The following is a 17,734-nucleotide window of genomic DNA, read 5'->3' as shown; positions in this document are numbered from 1 at the left end:
TTTGGAGTGATTGCTGATGGCAGGGTTTTTGTCTGTATCTCCTGTCAATATCTCTTCTCTTCAAGGCTCTTTACAAATGACAATGATTGTGTCTCTTGGCTTATTCAGAGATCTCTCAAAGCCCTGCTAAGCTGGTGTCTGGACATTAGACCTTCCCCCCCCCCCCCCAAATTATTTGTTCCTTGATACCTGAGAATGTTCCTTGATGAAATCTCTGATTTTTTTTTCTCATCTTAGGATTTCTTAGATTCATCTAAGTTTCCTCCTTCTGCTTTACTCCTTCCTAAAAAGGCAGAGGATTCTTGTTGCCTTTATGATTTTTAAGATGCTACGAAATTTATTTTGTACTCACTGACCTTCCTGCTTTTCAGTTCGTTCTTTCATAAAGAGCTCTCTAGAGTCAACATACATTTTTTTGTGTAGAAGAGGTGTCCAGTCAGTGGAGATCCTCTTGTCATTCTTTTACTTCCAAAACTAGAGTCATTTCAGAGGGGGAAAAAAAAAAAAAAAAAAAAAAGGTGTTTCTCAGTTTCAGTATATATTGGATAATATTGGATATACTGGAGAACGGGCATGGAGAGATCACTTGAAAATCATAGTGTTTCTGAAATTTATGGATCTCCCTCACAAGTTATACCCTCCTGTGAATGAAAAAGCTTTGAATGAAGCTATAAAGTTGGGCATTTTGTGCAATTTAGCATAAATGAGTTCTGAAGTTTTCTTCCCCTGAGAGAATCTCTAGGACATCTCTTAAGCTTCCATGAAGTTCAAACATTTTTGAGTCTCTGTTTAAACACCTGTGGGTTGTGCTCTTTTATATTTATGTATAGATACAGGAGAAGTGGGCAACTGAGAAGTCTCTGCTGTGCTTTAATTTCCACTGCTGAATAGAGAAGCAAATCCAGATTATTCACTGCACACCTTGCCTTGCTTTTGTTTACATTTGGCATCAGGATGCAGCTGTTCCAACTCTTCATGAGTAAGATAAGGTCATATTCATCATTCCATGTTTAAACAATGCTTTTGTTTTCAGTGTCTTGTAATACACATCCTACTAGACCATTAACCTATCATCTCTGTTGGGTTTCTATGAATTTATTCATTTTTCCTGCAGCTGATGAAATGAATGATGATGATGTATTTCTAACCAAAAGAATCTGTCATTTAAACTCCCACACTTCCCCGAGATTTCAGAACTGTTAGAAGTCAACTTAGCTCCTTTTATCCTTCAGTTCATGAAGACTGGCAACAGCACTTAAGTGGTATCCAAAGGGTACCTCCAGGTACATATTTTTTGGGCTAAAATCTGGACTGCTTTGTCAGAAGTTCAGGCTTGATGGTAATCTAGGTCAATTCTATGCAATTATGGAAGAGCAAACACAATTTTTTCCATTAGCTCCCATGAAAAAATGCTAATTGGACATGGAAGCTGGGAAGTTTTGCTTTAGGAAATTGTGTTTCCTTTGTCTTGCTCTCTTTTTTGGCAACTGCAGAGATATTAAACACTAAACTCAATTTGTTTTTTAGTTCCATGGTGGAATTCAACTAATTGAATAAGTATGAAACAAGTTTATGTTGCCCAATTCTTAAAAGAACTAAAAGACAAAGGTGTCATCTGAACTAAAGGTGGTATTTATCATGCTGTTAATTTTACTTTATAATATCCAGATGATTACCAAAAGTGGGAAAACCCATGGGAAAAGACTGTCTGCCTGGGATAGGTGGAACTGAGAGTTATAGGCAAAGGTTTTTTTTCAGTGTGGATTCACAGTCTCCAAACAGTTTCTGGCCTTACCAGAAGTTTCCAGGTTATTTCTTTTTGTTTTGAGAGTTCTTTTTATCCTCTTGATATCATACTTTGTCTTCTGGTGGTTCCTACAGGGATAATACCATCGAAGGTGACACTTTGTGCCAACAGTACAGTGGAAGATGGCAAGGACTGAGAGAGATGAAGTTGATTTGTGCAAACAGACTCTAATAATAATAGCATTCAGAGCTGGATTAAACACATTCATCCTGTATTGTGTCATGATCCAAAGGACCTACTTCCCCATTTCTCACATAAATCAGTGTCAGGATATTTCACAGATGGCAAGCACTGAACATCACTCAGGGAGCACAGAGGGAGATGCTGATTTTCTAGAAGAGACTTCCCTAATGTTTTAAATTGACTCTTGAAAACGACAATCTTAGTCACTAAAAGGAAACCCAGAAGGACAACAGCTGCTTGGTTCAGTATAGTTTGCACAGCTTCATCCTCTGTGTGTTTGTATTTATGTCTTATACTTCCAAGTAAATAAGCCAATGTCAGCTAATTTAGATGAAGGTGCACAGGGCAGTAGGCATTGGGATAATTCAGTTCCCATGAGAATTTTGGAACACAGCGTCTACAGTGCCAAAGTGAAAACTAAGCGCTCTGAAAAACTGTATTTATCCCTTGGTTGTACATCTCTTTCAGGATAGTTTCAAAAGAAATGAGGAGCCCACAGGACTCGCTTTCAAGCTTATATACTGGAGGATTAGAGCTGTGTTATCTCTCTGGTATGGGCCAAAGTCATGTCAACGGCAGAGCAATGTTCCTTGTGAGACGATTTGAATCACAGCTGTTCTACCTTGCCTGCATTCTGCCTCATAAAATACCACAGAAATTAACTAAAGAGGGAGTGTGGTCTCCACTAGAGACATCTCTGTAACGTCAGAAACTGAATACAAAAAGAGCAAAACCCACCATGCCAGACTGAAATGAAATGCAGCACAGCCTAACCAGGGTCAGACATATCTTCAGTCCTTAAATAGCAGTCAGGGAGATGTGCTGGTCAGTGAGCCCCTCCAGCCTTTGTGCAGTCACCATTATTTGTATAGACTGTGCCTGTAGGAGCTCAGTAGTTGTTGCTGGTCCCACCAGCCTTCAAAGTGAACATCTGAACAAACCCAAGTGGATTCCACCTCATGGAGATAATACATCCCCCTGTATTTTTGTTTTCATTTTACATGTCACTGTTCCCTCACCTTTACTGCATCTGGGGAGAAAAGGAAAATATTAAATGCCTCATCTCGGGCAAGCACGAATAATTCAGAGAGATTTTCACCTCAGTACAAGCCTTCAGAACTGATGGTATATAGCAGCAGATATCTCAAGGCTTGGAGAAAGATACAGAGATTTGAACTGCTGATTGAAAACTTAACTGAGAGCACTTTCTCCAGCATGGGTGGATTTCAGAGGAGCCACGGAGTGAAGCTGCAGGGAATTCATCCAGTATCTCTATAGATATGGAGCAGGAATAAGGGAAATTTTGGGGCTGAGCTTTCTGCTGACCACCTAGAGGCTGTGGAACTCTGATGTTTAGGAATCAGAAAGCAAACCTGCAGTAATGGCTGCATGCTGGCAGCTTCCCATAGTGAATTATGTCTTTATTTTGCTGCAGAAAGTGCTTTAGCAAAGCGGTGGAGTGTGGCTGAGGGGTACCATAGCCCTCTAACAGGACTGCCAGCTCAGAGAACAGACTTGAGGGAGAAATTTGCTTTTTCCACCTTCTTCATGTCACAGTAACTCCTGAGTGAGAAAAGCTGTGATATGCTGGGATGAGCCTTTCTTTTTGTTTTCCCCTACACCTTCCTCATAATTAGCTCAGTTGTTGTCTGTCACGACGTGAACTTCTGTCTGAAGTGCTGAAAATGTCGAGGCATTTCTTATGTTCCTCAGTATAAGAAACCACAAGCGGCAAATCCAGCCAGTCTTTTATCATTATGCAGCATTATGAAAATAATTTCTCCATTTCCATAGGCCGGTGGTGCCACTGATTGTACTGTTCTCTGGCAGTCGGCGCCAGACTTATCCTTTTAACCACATAAAGATTACCTTGCTTTCCTCTCAGCTGTGTGATTTCTTTCTTGACACTCACTGCAAGACCACAATTTGGACTACCTGGTATTCCCCCTTCAAGTATCCTATCAGGCATCTGCTTTTGTAGGAACTCAAGACATTCTTTTGTTGTGGCAGAGAACAACGGGGTTTTAAGTGGATGAGATGAAACATGAAAATCTCCTAAAAATGCAAAGTGTCACTTTTTCTTCTCCACTGTAATGCTGGACCCTGCTCTAGATGTAAAGAGGATGGGCCATTCCTCTTTGCAGGAGGTTTCAGGGATCTTGCAGTGGAGTCCCTGGGGCTTTGTTGTGGTTAAGTAAAATGCATTTACTGCCAGAGGGCAAGAAAATTAAGAAAAAAGTCAATGGTAAACAATGACAACTATTTATCTTATTTGAGGCCTACAAAACAACTAAAACTGAAACTATCTTCAAGTAGACACAAAATAGAGTTTGTGCAATAGAGTTCCCAAATCAACCTAAAATCTCTTCCTCATTGGAATGGCAAGAATCTGGAATTCACTTGGTTATGAGGCATAATAGACCAGATTTAGAACTGTGCAACCCAGTCCCAAAAATGGTCAAACTATGGACAGTTGTTGGGAATATGGCCTAATCCAAGGATTTAAAACCTATTAATGTGTTTAAGCACATTGCAAAATTTTTAGAAATCAGGAGCTTTCCCTGTTTTAGTTGCTGGGCGCTGAAAACTCTGGAGTACCTGCAATGGCAGATAGTGAATAAGACAATTTTCTTGAATTGGTGCCTGAAACTACTAAGTCTCTGAGCACTCCCAGGAAACCGATCCAAGGATTGATTTGAGAATCAGCACATCATGAGACCCTCTGGGAGCCTTCCTTCACTCCTTCATAGATTGTAAGGCTCCGGGCAGCTGAATGTAAGTCATTAAAGCTCCTAATTCTATCCATTAGTGCACTCATTAATATTTCTTAGTAGCTTGGGATACAACATTTCTCATGACAAGCTTAGAAAAGTTTTCTCTTCCATCTGATTTCAACCTAGAGACAGCTATAAGGAAGAAAAGCTCACCAGTGAGTGGAAGAAAAACTTTTTTTGTGAAATTTATGTTTGCAGAATCTGTCCTTCTGGGCAAAGCCGTTAGAAGCATTTTACTTTAGAGATTAAAATCTTCCATGAAGTTGTTGAATGTAGGAATATTTAACTTTTGTCACTGGGCTCAGTGTTCAGCCTGGAGCATATTGAACTGCTGACAGTAAAACAATGAACTTTTCACAGCAGGTCCCAAAAGGAAAAACAAAGAAATACAAAGAAAAACTTCTGGGACCTCAGGAACTGGATAAATACGCTGTTAAATTGTTCATATGCTCCAGAAATGGATGCCATTAGAAGACAGCCAACTTGAATAATTGCTTTTAGGTAGAAAAATAGAATTGCAGGACCACAGAATGTCTGGAATGGGAGGAGATCTCCAGAGGTCTTCTGATCCACCCCCTCTACTCAAGTAGGTCCACCTAGAACCAGTTGCACAGGACAATGTCCAGATGACTTTTCAATATTTCCAACAGCAGGATCTGTTTTCTTCCATTGCTTGTGTATATTTAAACACACAGAGACAAATTTTTATACTTTTCAAACTTATATGAATAGAGCTTATATATGCACATTTATATATTTATATATTTATGTACATATAAACACTCATATGTGTATATATGACCATATATTTTAACACCAACATCTGGATGATCAGCAGGATTTTGATCATTTGCATTTACAGAGTTATTCTGTAAACTTGAAGGGAAAAGCCCTGAACTGTTTGATTCCACTGAGAACAAAACCCTTCAGGGCTAACCCAGCAGGAGTGATAAGTGCTGGCTGGAAATGTTGACATTGTTACTGTTCTAAAGCAAATAAATAGTGAGCAACAGGTCCTCATCACTTACCATGCTGTCATTTAGCCCTGAGTTCAGAGGCTAAACATTCGCTTTTTCATCTTGGCCATACATGAGAAAACTCATTACGCTGATTTTTTTAAAATAATAATAAAGTTCATTCATTCTGAAGAGGAATTTATGGGAGTAAAGAAGTACGAGCAGTGGGCTTAAGAGACTTAGAGACCTATAGGATGTACCCTGTGCTGCCAAAGAAAATATTCCTTTTATACACAAAACAAGGAGTGCTCAGGCTCCAAGAAGCAGAAGAACTCACTTTCTGCAGGTTTTTGCTTTAGCTTCTCATAAGGGATGTAGAATTTTGGTTCTTGTGTGCACAGCAACACTGTTCTAATTTGACTTTCTCTTCAGTGTTCTCTACCAACTCGGATACTTATGGCATGTCCCTGCCGATGTTGGTTATTTCTCCTCTCTCTAATTCCCTAGTTGTGCTAACAGTCATTGAAAGCTCAGCACACCTTTCTGGGTAAAGTTTGGATGGGGCAAGACTAGAGCAGTACTGGAGTGTATCTGCTAAGTAGAGTCATCCAGTCAAAGACAGAACAATATAGTAAGAGGGAAGGGGTAGAGACAGCCCATGGAGACAGTCTAGCCTGGAGAGAGTGCACTGAATACCATGTATTTTGAGGTTCTTTTTTTGCTTGGAGAACTCTCTTGGGGTACTTTTGGTGCCCTGTGACTGTGGAGGATTTCTCAGCCGACGATATCTTGCACAGAAAGGGCTGATGTGGAGGTATCTGGCACCTTCACTGACAATTCAGGTGTTTTGGTTGCAGCAGCATTTCCTCCTGTGCACAGGAGCACTGGGGATGTGAGCAGAGCCTCTTCTGCTTGATCTCTCCCTTCCTGCTGCATTCACTCCCAGCTTCCAGCCCTGGCAAGTGTGTGGTCACCCAGTGCACTTGAGGCCAACAGAGCTGGCTGACAGAGCGGCTTTGGACAACGCTGACAGGCCAGGCCAGCAACTTTCCTGGCATTCCAAGACAAATTCCCCCTGTGGATTCAATGAGACTCTTGGCACAAGCAAAACTCAGAGGATTAAAAGACATACCTTCTGTCTCTGTCTCCTTGCACTCATGTTCCTCCAACACTTCAGGAACCTTTCTGCCTCAGCTCAGAACTCCTTGTTCTGCTTGGACTTCTGCATAGCTGAGGGCTTCAAAGCTTTTGCTTAATTTGTATTTGCACTTCCAAGTACTGAATGAGGTTGTATGGCAGAGGTAGGTTCCTTCTAAGCATTTGTGTGTAAACATGAAAGTTACAACTTTCTGCTCCTTGCTCCTTTCATCTTTTCAGGCTCACAGATAAAATGCAGTAGGATTTTTGAACTTTACAGAAAGTCTTAATAAAAGAGTGACTCAGACATTCTTCTGTTGAGCTCCTCTTTCTTCTCCTTCACCATTCCTTTAGTCTTGGTTTTTTCTCCCCTCTCCTTTTTCTTCTGCTTCCCTTCTTACTTTCTCCTATCTAATCCTTTCCAGCACAAATTTCAGATTGTTTTGGTGGACATCTTTTTGAATTGTTGTTTTGTGGGGCATCAAGGCTCATCACCTGGGGACCTCATCTATTACAGCCTCCAAATCTGTCCAGTACACAGTCCATGTCATCTCAGATGTAGGTGAAAATTTGTGGAAAAGGGATTATTTCAGTATTGTGTTGCCAGTTTACCTCCAGGTTGCCATGGGGAGAAGTACTAAGGATGTCTCTCCAGTGACAACAGAGAGAGCACAGAAGATTAAAATCCCCAATTTTCAGTTCTCCTCACTCCCGCCCCCCCCCCCCCCATTTGGGAGGGGATTCAAGCTCAAGAAATATTTCAACAAAAAGATGAGAATTGGAACAGGATTGGCAAAGATCTATCTCAGAGGGAGATTCCTTTGAATGCTGCCATATCATCCAGCAACAGAAAAGCTTCTGCTCTTTCAGGTTCTCAGCAGCTTCCCAGCTGCCTTTTCTGTAACTTTTCAGGCAGTTTGGTCTATTTACACTAGGTTTAATTTCTGATATTGATACCAACTGGAAAGCAGCTTTGGTATATAAAATAGCACCAGTTATTTTAACCATTGGTATGAACATTTCTAGGTTACAGTTCCTGGGTAATTGTAACAAAGATGTTAATATCAACATTAGAGGTAGGAGTCCTGAGACATTTTGTGTTTCACCCACTAGATCAAAGATATAGAGCAGCTGCAAATATTCAGGTCATTGACATGTGATATTTATTTTGCTGAGCTTTGTGTTAGTCCCAATTTCCTTTTAATATTCTGACCAAAATCTGAGCAATGAATACCCTAGTTACAAATATCTTTTTTTAGAGATTTAGGCATCAGGACTTCTGTGAGTGACTCACTCCAGTGACTTTCAAGAAGAACCCCATAGGCACATAGCTCCTCTTGGAAGTTTTAATTATTTGTTTGACTTGACTTTTGTGCCAGCTGGAATCTGATAATTTAACTGATAATAATGTGTACTGGTGCAGCTGTTTATCTTTCAGTACTTACTCTATGAAGTATTGTCAGAGATTTGCTGCTTCAAAGGTTATAAAGAGTTTCGTTCCTTGAGGTATCCTTTTATATGTTTTTTTTCCTAATGTTGAGAGCAGTAGCTATAATTTAACTATTCTGTGCCTGAAATATATCTTGCTGAACTCCATTACAATGGCTTCAATGGCTTGTATGTGGAGACAAAAATAGCCTAATACCCTGCAAAGTGATTAGCTCTTTTATGTGCCTGCCAATGTGACATTCACCCTCAGATATCTAAACAGTTTTCTGAGATTCAGATACCGGCCACACTGATTAGACTGGGCCAAGAATACAGGATGTTAGGGGGAACATGCAGCTATTTTTAAAAGAATATTTTAATGAGGATTAAAATAATTTTAATGATTAATTTTTATTGTATCCACTGCCTTGGCATAAAAGTGCAGTGCCTTTTCCCTTTGAGGTCCACAAAGAATTCCTTAAAACTATGGTCAGATAGTTGCAAGCAATGAAATTATCATATCTCAGGTGAGAGGATGCAATTTTCTTCATACCTTTGTGCCAACCATTTCCAGAAAAGATTGTTTAAGATAATCCATTTTATATTGCATCGAAGGTTGCTGGAAGCCCAGTAGCTTTCAGTTTCTGTGGTTCAGCTAAGGGTACGTAAATTCTTTAAATATGTATTAGTATCAATGTACATTAATATTAAAAATCATTGTTGATTTCTGGGGACCTGTGACTTTGCCAACAAGTGATAGAGAAACCTTAGAAATCTGAGTTTGTTGCTGAAAGGAATGCACTTCACATATTTTTTTCCCATTCTGTTTTTTTTTTTAATTATTTTTAAAAAATTTCTCTTGCTGCACTTTGCAGAAAATCTTCTCAGAGGTCTCTGGCGGATGCTGCAGGGCAGATATGTAAGCCTGCAGGACAACGTGATTTTTATCTGAAGAACTCCCCCTTCTTATCAAGCTCACCTCCTCCCCAGCCTCACTTGGCATCTGGACAGCAGCCACCCACATGTGGCACATTAAAGGATTAAGGGTTTAATGACAATTTTAAATGCTGTTATTAAATGGGGACTTCCATCCTGTAGAACACTTGAAAAATAACATTTGTAAAACTGCTTCCTGAGCAGTATATCCCCTTTTCCATTATCTCATCTATTTGTATGCTAATGACAATTCTTCTGCCTTTCTGCTCTGTCTCTGCTTGAGCAGTTCAATTCTGAATTCATGTTTCTGTGTTCTGTGCTGTGAAGATTTTACTTATATTTAAAAAAAATGGTATCTCAATAATTAATTACAGATAAATTATTGAGAAAGCAGCAGGAGATGCAAAGGAAGAGTGGTCTATATCTAACACAGACTGTAAAAACAGAGATCTTTGAAATAGCCCATATTTTTTTTATATATATGTGTATAGATATACACACACACATACACACATATGTACAATTTTCATATCCAGTTATCAGAATGCCTTCCTACCATTTGATGCTTCATGTGATACCACAGTCTGCTGACAAAAAACCGAGCATTTTCTCTCAAATTATGTCCATAATGAATATCTGAAAAAAATGCCTCCCAGGAGAAAAATATACCAGTGTATCTAGACTATGCTTCTGTGAAGGAATTCCTGCATATTTAGGAAGAAGAGCTCTGCTATCAGACAAACTAAGTGAAGAGTAAACATATAATTTTGAAATTTTCTGCTTATTTGAAGTGTTTATATAATCTCAATGTTTTGGTATATTAGTAACAGCCCTGGACTTACCGAAACTTCACTGCTGCTGAAAGAATTTTTAACTAAAGTTTTCAGTATCTTTTCTGATGTTGACAGGACTCCCACTGTTCTTGTGCATCCCTTAATCTCAGTAAGTGTTTGGATACTCTGTCTTAGCCTGAGATAATTAAGTTGTACTAAATCTCCTGTAAGTCACTGGCTCAAGGAGTGGTTTGGGCTGGAACAGACCTCTGGAGGTTGTCCAGCCAAATCTCCATCCCAAACCAAGGACAACTTGGTTGAGCAGGGCTTTGGGCTTTGGGCTGAGCATGGAGAGTCAACTAACTCACTGGCCCTGTGTTTCAGTGGTTATCGTTGTCCACAGACAGGATTTATTTCTTTGTGTCCTTGTGGTCTTTGTCCCTCATCCTGTCCTTGGGATTCTACAAGTGGAGCCTGGCTCATTTTTTATAAAATCCTTTAGGTAGTAGAAGACAGCAACAAGTTCCTCCTGAAGCTTCTTACTGCCAAACTGAGCATCTCCTGTGCTTTTCTCCTCTTGTCACAGTGGTGAGTGGGGACTCTTACTGCAGCTCAAGTGACACACCAGGTATGTCTGAGCTCTGAACAGTATTGGCCACATCCAGACACCGACATACTTTTATTTCCTGATCTCCAGATAAGTCTGTGTTGGTAATATCTGTTGTCTGGTCCTTCACATCTCTGAAGAGAATTGGCTTTGCAGGACTAAGGGTGGCAGGAAGAGTCTTCCTCTTTAATGTGGTGGTAAAATACTTAAGAGTTTAGACTATGGAAGTGATTTCAGGGCCTAGTTCATCATAGTTTCTTTCCCCCGGAAACTCATCTTCAGAGAGCTGCTCCAGGGCACAGGGATGCCAAAAAGAGTATTTCCATTGACGTTTGTCCTCCTTGCTTTCTATTCTAAAGAAAATCCAATTTTCAAGTAAGCTTTCAAGCATTTGTCATAAAACATGGGCCAATTTCACTTCTCAGTTACTTCAAGGAGAGATGATGCCAAGGCTGAGCTTCTGTTTTTGTGAAGAATAACGTAAAAACCAGGCTCCCTGTTAGCAACACAAAAAGCTCTGTATGGGGAAATGAGCTGTCCTTGAAATGGCACAACCGATATTTTAGCCTCAGGATCCTTTTCTAAAGGTCACAGCACAATTTTAAGCCCAGAATATTGCAGTGCATTTAAATACCTGAGATTGAGGTTAAACAAGACCTACTAATGTAAAACAGAAATGAAGAAATCGCATCTACCTTCTTCATGACAGAATTGACTCATCCTGGGAATAAACAATTGCAAGCAGTGGGAAAATAAAACTGGCCTGTCCATGCCATGATCTTGGCTTTCAGACCTTCTTCCTCACTGCACAGAGGGATGATGATAACCTCTCCAGGGAGGTGACTGGCTTAGTGGATGAGAGGAGATATGTGGATGTTGGTTATCTTAATTTTAGGGAGTGACTTTCAGCACTGTTTTTCATTAGGTCCTCAGAAACAAGCTTATGAAGTAGGAAAACAATAAATGGAAATGACATAGGGTGAAACTGGCTCTGCTTAGAGAGAAAGTCAGAGCAAGGCTTCACTGTCGCTGAGAGTTTGTGTTTATAGCACAAAATGATGATGGGCTCATCATCATTTAATTGTTAATTATTCTACAGCAAAATGTATTCTTTTGTGCAAACATTTTTATCCCAGGAAAAACATCTTTGTTAAAGTATTTGAACCTTCAAAACATTCCAATCAATTTATCTGTAAGATGGTAAACCCTGCAAAGCACTCTTGTCCTTACTAAAGGATCAATGAAATTGAAACTATCTCAGTATGCAGGTATTGACTTCTATTCCTAACACTGATTTCAGCTGTAAAGGCCTATTAAACTAGAGATCAAAACATCCATTAGAGAGTTCACTTAGCTCTTTTAAAAAACCCAAACAGTATTTAGAAGATAATATAAGGAAAGTGGTAGAAAATACAGGTTTACAATATATTTAGTGATGAAAGCTTAATAGGTGTTCAGTTGCCAAAGAGAAAATGGCTTGGACTTTGCCTTGAAAGAGAACAGCATGAAAGGCAAAGGTTTTTTTTGCACTTTTGCATAATAGAAGACTAAAAATTGAGTTCCACGAGAAGTTTGAATCAGTATGGAATACAAAATCTGGGCCTGAGTCCTGAGCTGATATCTTCAACATAAAACAGTCCTTCCTTGTGCTGTACAGAGATGGGGAGAAGATATTCCAAATAATCCCTAACTGTGCACTTGAACTAAGGAGCATAAGAGAAGGGACACCACTGTGCAAGCAGCCGTAGAGAGGCATGAAGATAGATGGTGTCTGGGATGAGACAGGGCTAAAAGAAGAGAAGCAGCATTATTTTTTTTCCATTACAGTGAATCACTTAAAGCAGGAATACACACATACACTGAAGATTTTTTTGTTTTCGACTGCCACAGAGAAGTCATACCAGCAGTCACACAATTAGAGCAGCCTGGCTCCTCTCAAGCACAGGGAGCAATTGTTCCTTTGCTTGCAGAAGGAAATGCACTCACGTGTGCACACACACACTTAAAAATGTTTTAAAAATGTTATATTTGACTTCCTGGCTAGTTTGAAAATTCTCTTCAAAAATAGCTCTCATGATTGCAGGCTGGCAGAGCTGTTCCTGCCTGGATTTAAATGGGAAAACTCAATTAGAGTTTGAATCTGTTGCACTGAAATGGAATTGTCTTTTGCAGGCAAAGCACAGTCACGGACACAGTAGCATGAATGAGAGGAGAGGGAGAGGAGGAGGTTGTGCCATTGTGGAGGGCAGGTTGTGGGGGCTCTGAGCTAGAATGTTCCACGTCTTGTCACTCTGGAAAGGAAATTTTGTGCAATTTTCATTGCACTTCTCCAAGCATGTTCAAGCTTCAATCAGGCTTTTTACTGGAAGTGGCCCTGCTGGGTCTGGGGGTGGCAGGGAGTGGGCACTGAGTAGCTCACAGAGCAGTGACTTGTTCCATGAAGATGATCTCCCTTTGCTTTACCTCTCTGGCTTTGAACAAGTGTCCACCCCTCCCCAGGCTCCTTCCACCAAGGTTAAGGATGTTATTTGTATTTCTGTAGTCTAGAAATATTTGAGAGGATCTAGGGAAGGCTGGAGCTTGGGCACAGGAAAAATGGATTTTTGGTGGCGGTGTCACCACAGGGTCCCCCTCTCCCCCCCTCCTTGTCTCTCCCCGTGTTCCATTGCAGTCCCATGTCTCTCCTTGTGGTTTCCACAGCAGGCTTTCAAGCTGTGAGGGGAGACCCTTCAATACTGACTCTGCTCCTGAGAGACCTGCACTGGCCTCAACATTTTTCTCATCCTTGTGCATTGAGATCCATGTCTAGAAATGACCTGGTCCTCCTTGTCTGTCTTATTTGGGATCTCAGCTTGAGCCTCAGTTTCCACTTGCTCTCTAAGTCATCCGTGTTAAACTGCTGAGAAATAGCAGCTTCCAGCATGACTTCTTTTATCTGTGGCTTGTATTTGTGTGTGAGAGGGAGAAAACAGGTTCATTTCCATCAGAGCAGCTGGCTCCTGTGATCTGCCACCTAGACTCTTGGCTGACAGGGAATGTGGGTCTGCAGGCGGGGCAGACCTGTGCCTCTCCAGCTGTGCCAATTCTGCTGTCACCCTGCTGGCAGGGGGCAAACTTACCCCTTTCCCAACTCCTTTGGGACCTGCTGGACATTGTTAGGAGATGTTATGGGTTGGGAAGAAGATGCACAACTCCTATCAGTGCAGCAGACTCCAGGGATCCTCTTGTAAAACTTGCAGTGAAGAGATTCAAGTGTGTTGATTGAAGCAGACCAGGAAAAAGGCATGTGTGGGAGGGGATGGTGGGCAGGCAGAGCTCAGTCCAGCTCCGATTCCCTGCCCTCCCTTGACTCTGCCAGTTGGTGCTGGTGGTGTCCCTGTGGGCTGTACTTCCCTTTGTCCAGGGGAGAAGGATGACATTAATTGTTTTGTTGTTGTCATTGGAGCACCAGTTGCAGGAGAGATGTTCATGTCTTCCTTTGGGCATGTTGTTCAGGTGAGACCAGAAGGAGATGAAGGAGTTTTGACAGCCCGCACTCAGAGGAGACCTGGGGAAGGGTCAGTGCCCTGCACTGATGTGGTTACAGCCTGTCTATCCTTTGAACAAATGTTGGTAAATGCTGTAAGACTCCCCAGTGCAGGCTCCTGCTGCTCTTGCCTGCATGGATGGATGCACCTGCATGGTCTGAACTGAGGTGGTGTTACATGCGCTCAGGTTACCCTGTCTCTGACATGGGGATGTTTAATAAACTGTGACAGTTACTGTAATAGCACTCTCCGCACTCTGAAGAGATCATGGACTTTGGGTTTTTTTTTTCCAGTTTATAGGTTGATATTTTCTCTGGTGTCAGTTTCAAAAGAGTAAAGGAGAGAATTTGGAAAAAATGCCATCTATGACTTCTGATGGCTGGAAAAAGCAAGGGCAGGTAGCAAGGCAAGAGCCACGGCTCTGGGGTCCAGGGCAATTCTCTGAGAAGGGCATTCACAGCTGTCCGGGGCACTTCTGCAGGAACAGGGAGGAACCCATCTATGCCACAGCTGTGATGGAGCCAGCAGCTACCTGATGTTCCTGGGGCTGAGTAGCGCCCTCAGCAAACGTCAGAGCTTGTCAGTGGGAGATTTTTCTCACTGCAATAAATACCACAGATTTTTGAGATAAGCGGGGAAATTTTCCAGAAAGTTCTCCTGAGAAAAACCGGCTGAGCTGTGGTGGCAAAACAGTAAAAATGAAACTCCAACTCATAGCTCCAGACTGTGGCTCCTGCAGCAAAAGTGGTGACTGCAGGCCCAGGGAGAAACCCCAGCATGGAGATGAGGACGAGATGGGAACAGGCATCAGGCCCAAGAGGGAACTGTTCTGGTCACGCACTGCAGACACCATCCACGTGGCCAGCTCTGCCGGCAGCAGAAGCTCTAATAATCTCAGAAGAGCTGAAATGAAACCAAGGGCTTTGCCTGCTCTGAGCTTCTACAGAAGGAGACTCCAAAGAGGGCACAGGCACTTCCAGCACGGGCTGCCCGCAGCGCCCATCGCCTCCGGGGCAGGCCGGCTCCCCGCCCGGCTGCCGGCTCCGTGCCGGGGCCTGCCTGAGCAGGGACACCCCGGGCCCCAGCGCGGCCGGGGAGCCGCGGACAGCTGCAGGCAGGAGAAGGGAGGGCTCCTGCCCACCCTGGAGCCGTGCGAAGGGGGTGCCAGCACCCGCGGCGAGCGGCTCGGAAGGAGCGGGTGAGGAGCGGCGGGGCCGGCTGTGTGCAGCCACAGAGCCCTCTGCTGTTGTCTGCCGGGCTGCAGACCGGCCGGAAGAGCCGCCCGCTCCTTTCGCCACACCAAGCAAGGTAAAAAAAGCGAACAACCAAAACCAACGGGCGTCTAAGGTTTATTTTTCCCCGTTTGGAAGTTTTCAGCTTGTGGGTATTTCTAGAAGGCAAGAATGGGAGGAGTGAAATGGTCCCTTGTCGATCGGAGAGGGAGATATATTCTGTACAACTTCTGAAGAGCCATACACCAGGAGGAAGAATTTACTCTGGAGCTGTTCCCATGTGCTAACCATTGTGAATTGATTGATTGATTTTTCAGAAAATATTATGGCTTCTTTCAGAAACTCAAGCTCCAAGAACTTATTGTTTCAGACAAAAGAAATCTGTAAAAAAAAATTTTTTTCTAAGAGCAACAAGAACAATCTGTTCATTTTTTTTTTTTTTAAATGTGTAAAATAGATTTTTTCCCCCCTCCTTTAAAGTACAACCTGAAAAACACCCTTTGGCTGAACTGTCAAATCTCTGAAGACTTAAAGTTCAGGCAACCTTTCTTTGGACCCACATCCCTTCACTGCTGTCTCCCTTTAAGGGAAGGCAGCCCGGGCACAAGGACTTTGTGCAGGGGAGGCTGAGCAGGTATCGGGAAGCCCTGCTCCAGTGGAGTCCCCAGGGACACAACGCTCTCTTCCCCTGGCAGTCATACATCACTGGACAGGCTCCCAGAAATCACAACCAGATGAAATATTACAGGATCTTGTCCCTTGCAATGGCACAGGTATGCTTGCCTCTCTAATGGTTTCAGAAAGTATAAAGCCAGGAAGGAGTATTAGATCATTTTAATTTGCTCACTGATAGTTTTGTGTAGTGTTCTTCTGTTAACTAGAAATTAATCACCAGCAGGCACCACCAGCAAGGAAAAAAGATGTCATCGAAGTTAAGGATGCTTTAAAACTACCGTGGGAGGAAAAAAAAAAAAAGGGGGTAGAAAGTGATTGCGAAAACATTTTACCATGCTGCAGAAAAATGCAAAAGTTGTCTTTCCCTCTGTTGGCACTAAACTACAATGCATCTGAACAGGGAGAAAATGATGTCCTGCATTCAGATCCAAAGGTCTCCAAACCCCTGATAATACAAGCAAGGACAGTATGACTCAATCAGCCAAGTACAGTGCAAGAGAGGTCTTGTTTCAATCACATCCACAATTGGCAAAGAGAGCTGTGTGTCAGAATCTGTTCTTTTCTTATTTACAATCAGTGACTAGACTCTTTTTGTATATGTCTAAAATGTTCATGAGTTTAGAAAGAGGTGGTGAGAGTTCAGGAAGCTGATGTGTGTTTTGGAATTTCCTATCTACTGAAATGGTTTTTCTAATAATTCAAGATGCTGTCACATTAAATAAAATTATCCCAATGATGATGCTCTGTATGTGTCAGCTTCTGTTTCAATAATGTATCCTGCATTTTGGCTGCCTAGGATTAATTTTTGGATGAAAAGTTATTTTTCTTTATATTGCTGCCAGCATGATCCTATTTGAATTCAGTGTTGGCAACAGAAATGTAAGAATGAGGATCTGTTTTAGTGCTCCCTTTAGTTTACATTGATTAGTTTACATTAATTTTCACCTGAGCTGTTGCATTTCCACTTTACCAAAATATTTGGATTTTTTAAAAAAAGATTTTCCCTTCAAAGTTTAATTATGTTAGTTTATGAATTTTTTTTTTACTCATTGCAGATTTGGGAAATACTGCATTATTTCAGAACAAAGCTCCTGGGTCTCTTTTTTTCCTGTCCTCAGAGAAATGTGTTCATACAAGACTCAGAAGTATACAGATTTGAAAACCAATCAAAAGAGCTGACTATTAGAGCATGACTTTTTTTGCGTTTTGTTGTGTCAAGACAAATGAGGTGCTGCCCAGAGTGTTCTCTGCTGTAGCTTTAGTAATGTTTTTTTTTAGTGGCATCCTTGGCCTGGCACATGATAAAGGAAGTTATTATGTCATTTGTTTACTGATTTCTTTTCTCATTGTCTTCTTGCAAAGCCACCTCTTCTCCTATCAACTCGAATTGAATAGACTGCCTGTAGGTTCTTAGATTCACCATGTGCTCTCTGTCCAATAATATTTATTTCAGATTAATGGTAACAAGACAAAGAGCAAGCGAATGCAAAGCCTCTGGGAGAGGTCACAGAGCATCTTGTTGTGCCATGTGGTGTTGTAGCTCTCCTGAAGGCTACCGGGTGGGTGTTGCAGAAACTTATATTCTTCTTTTGAATTTGAGGAGAAATTAAGGAACTGCTACGAGATGATGCCTAAAGGCTTCCAGTCCAATGAAATAGAGAAGTGTCACTTAAACAGTCAGGGAAGGAAGCTGAAGTGC

At 41.7% G+C, this 17,734-nt stretch overlaps 1 long non-coding RNA gene across 1 annotated transcript; it reads left to right on the top strand.

Moving 5' to 3' along the window:
- The first annotated feature begins 8,307 nt into the window (after positions 1-8,307).
- LOC136293640 (uncharacterized) lies at positions 8,308-9,370 on the top strand. Its single transcript, XR_010722207.1, has 3 exons — positions 8,308-8,363; positions 8,780-8,812; positions 9,161-9,370. It is a non-coding gene; the product is annotated as an uncharacterized lncRNA (long non-coding RNA).
- The last annotated feature ends 8,364 nt before the right edge of the window (positions 9,371-17,734 follow it).

This window comes from Chamaea fasciata, unplaced genomic scaffold (assembly GCF_029207755.1).
Source record: "Chamaea fasciata isolate MVZ Bird 193981 ecotype frontalis unplaced genomic scaffold, bChaFas1.0.hap1 SCAF_9, whole genome shotgun sequence".
In the NCBI taxonomy this organism is placed as follows: domain Eukaryota; kingdom Metazoa; phylum Chordata; class Aves; order Passeriformes; family Sylviidae; genus Chamaea; species Chamaea fasciata.
Note: the sequence above shows the minus strand (reverse complement) of the source record. Positions and strands in the feature narration are given on the sequence as shown.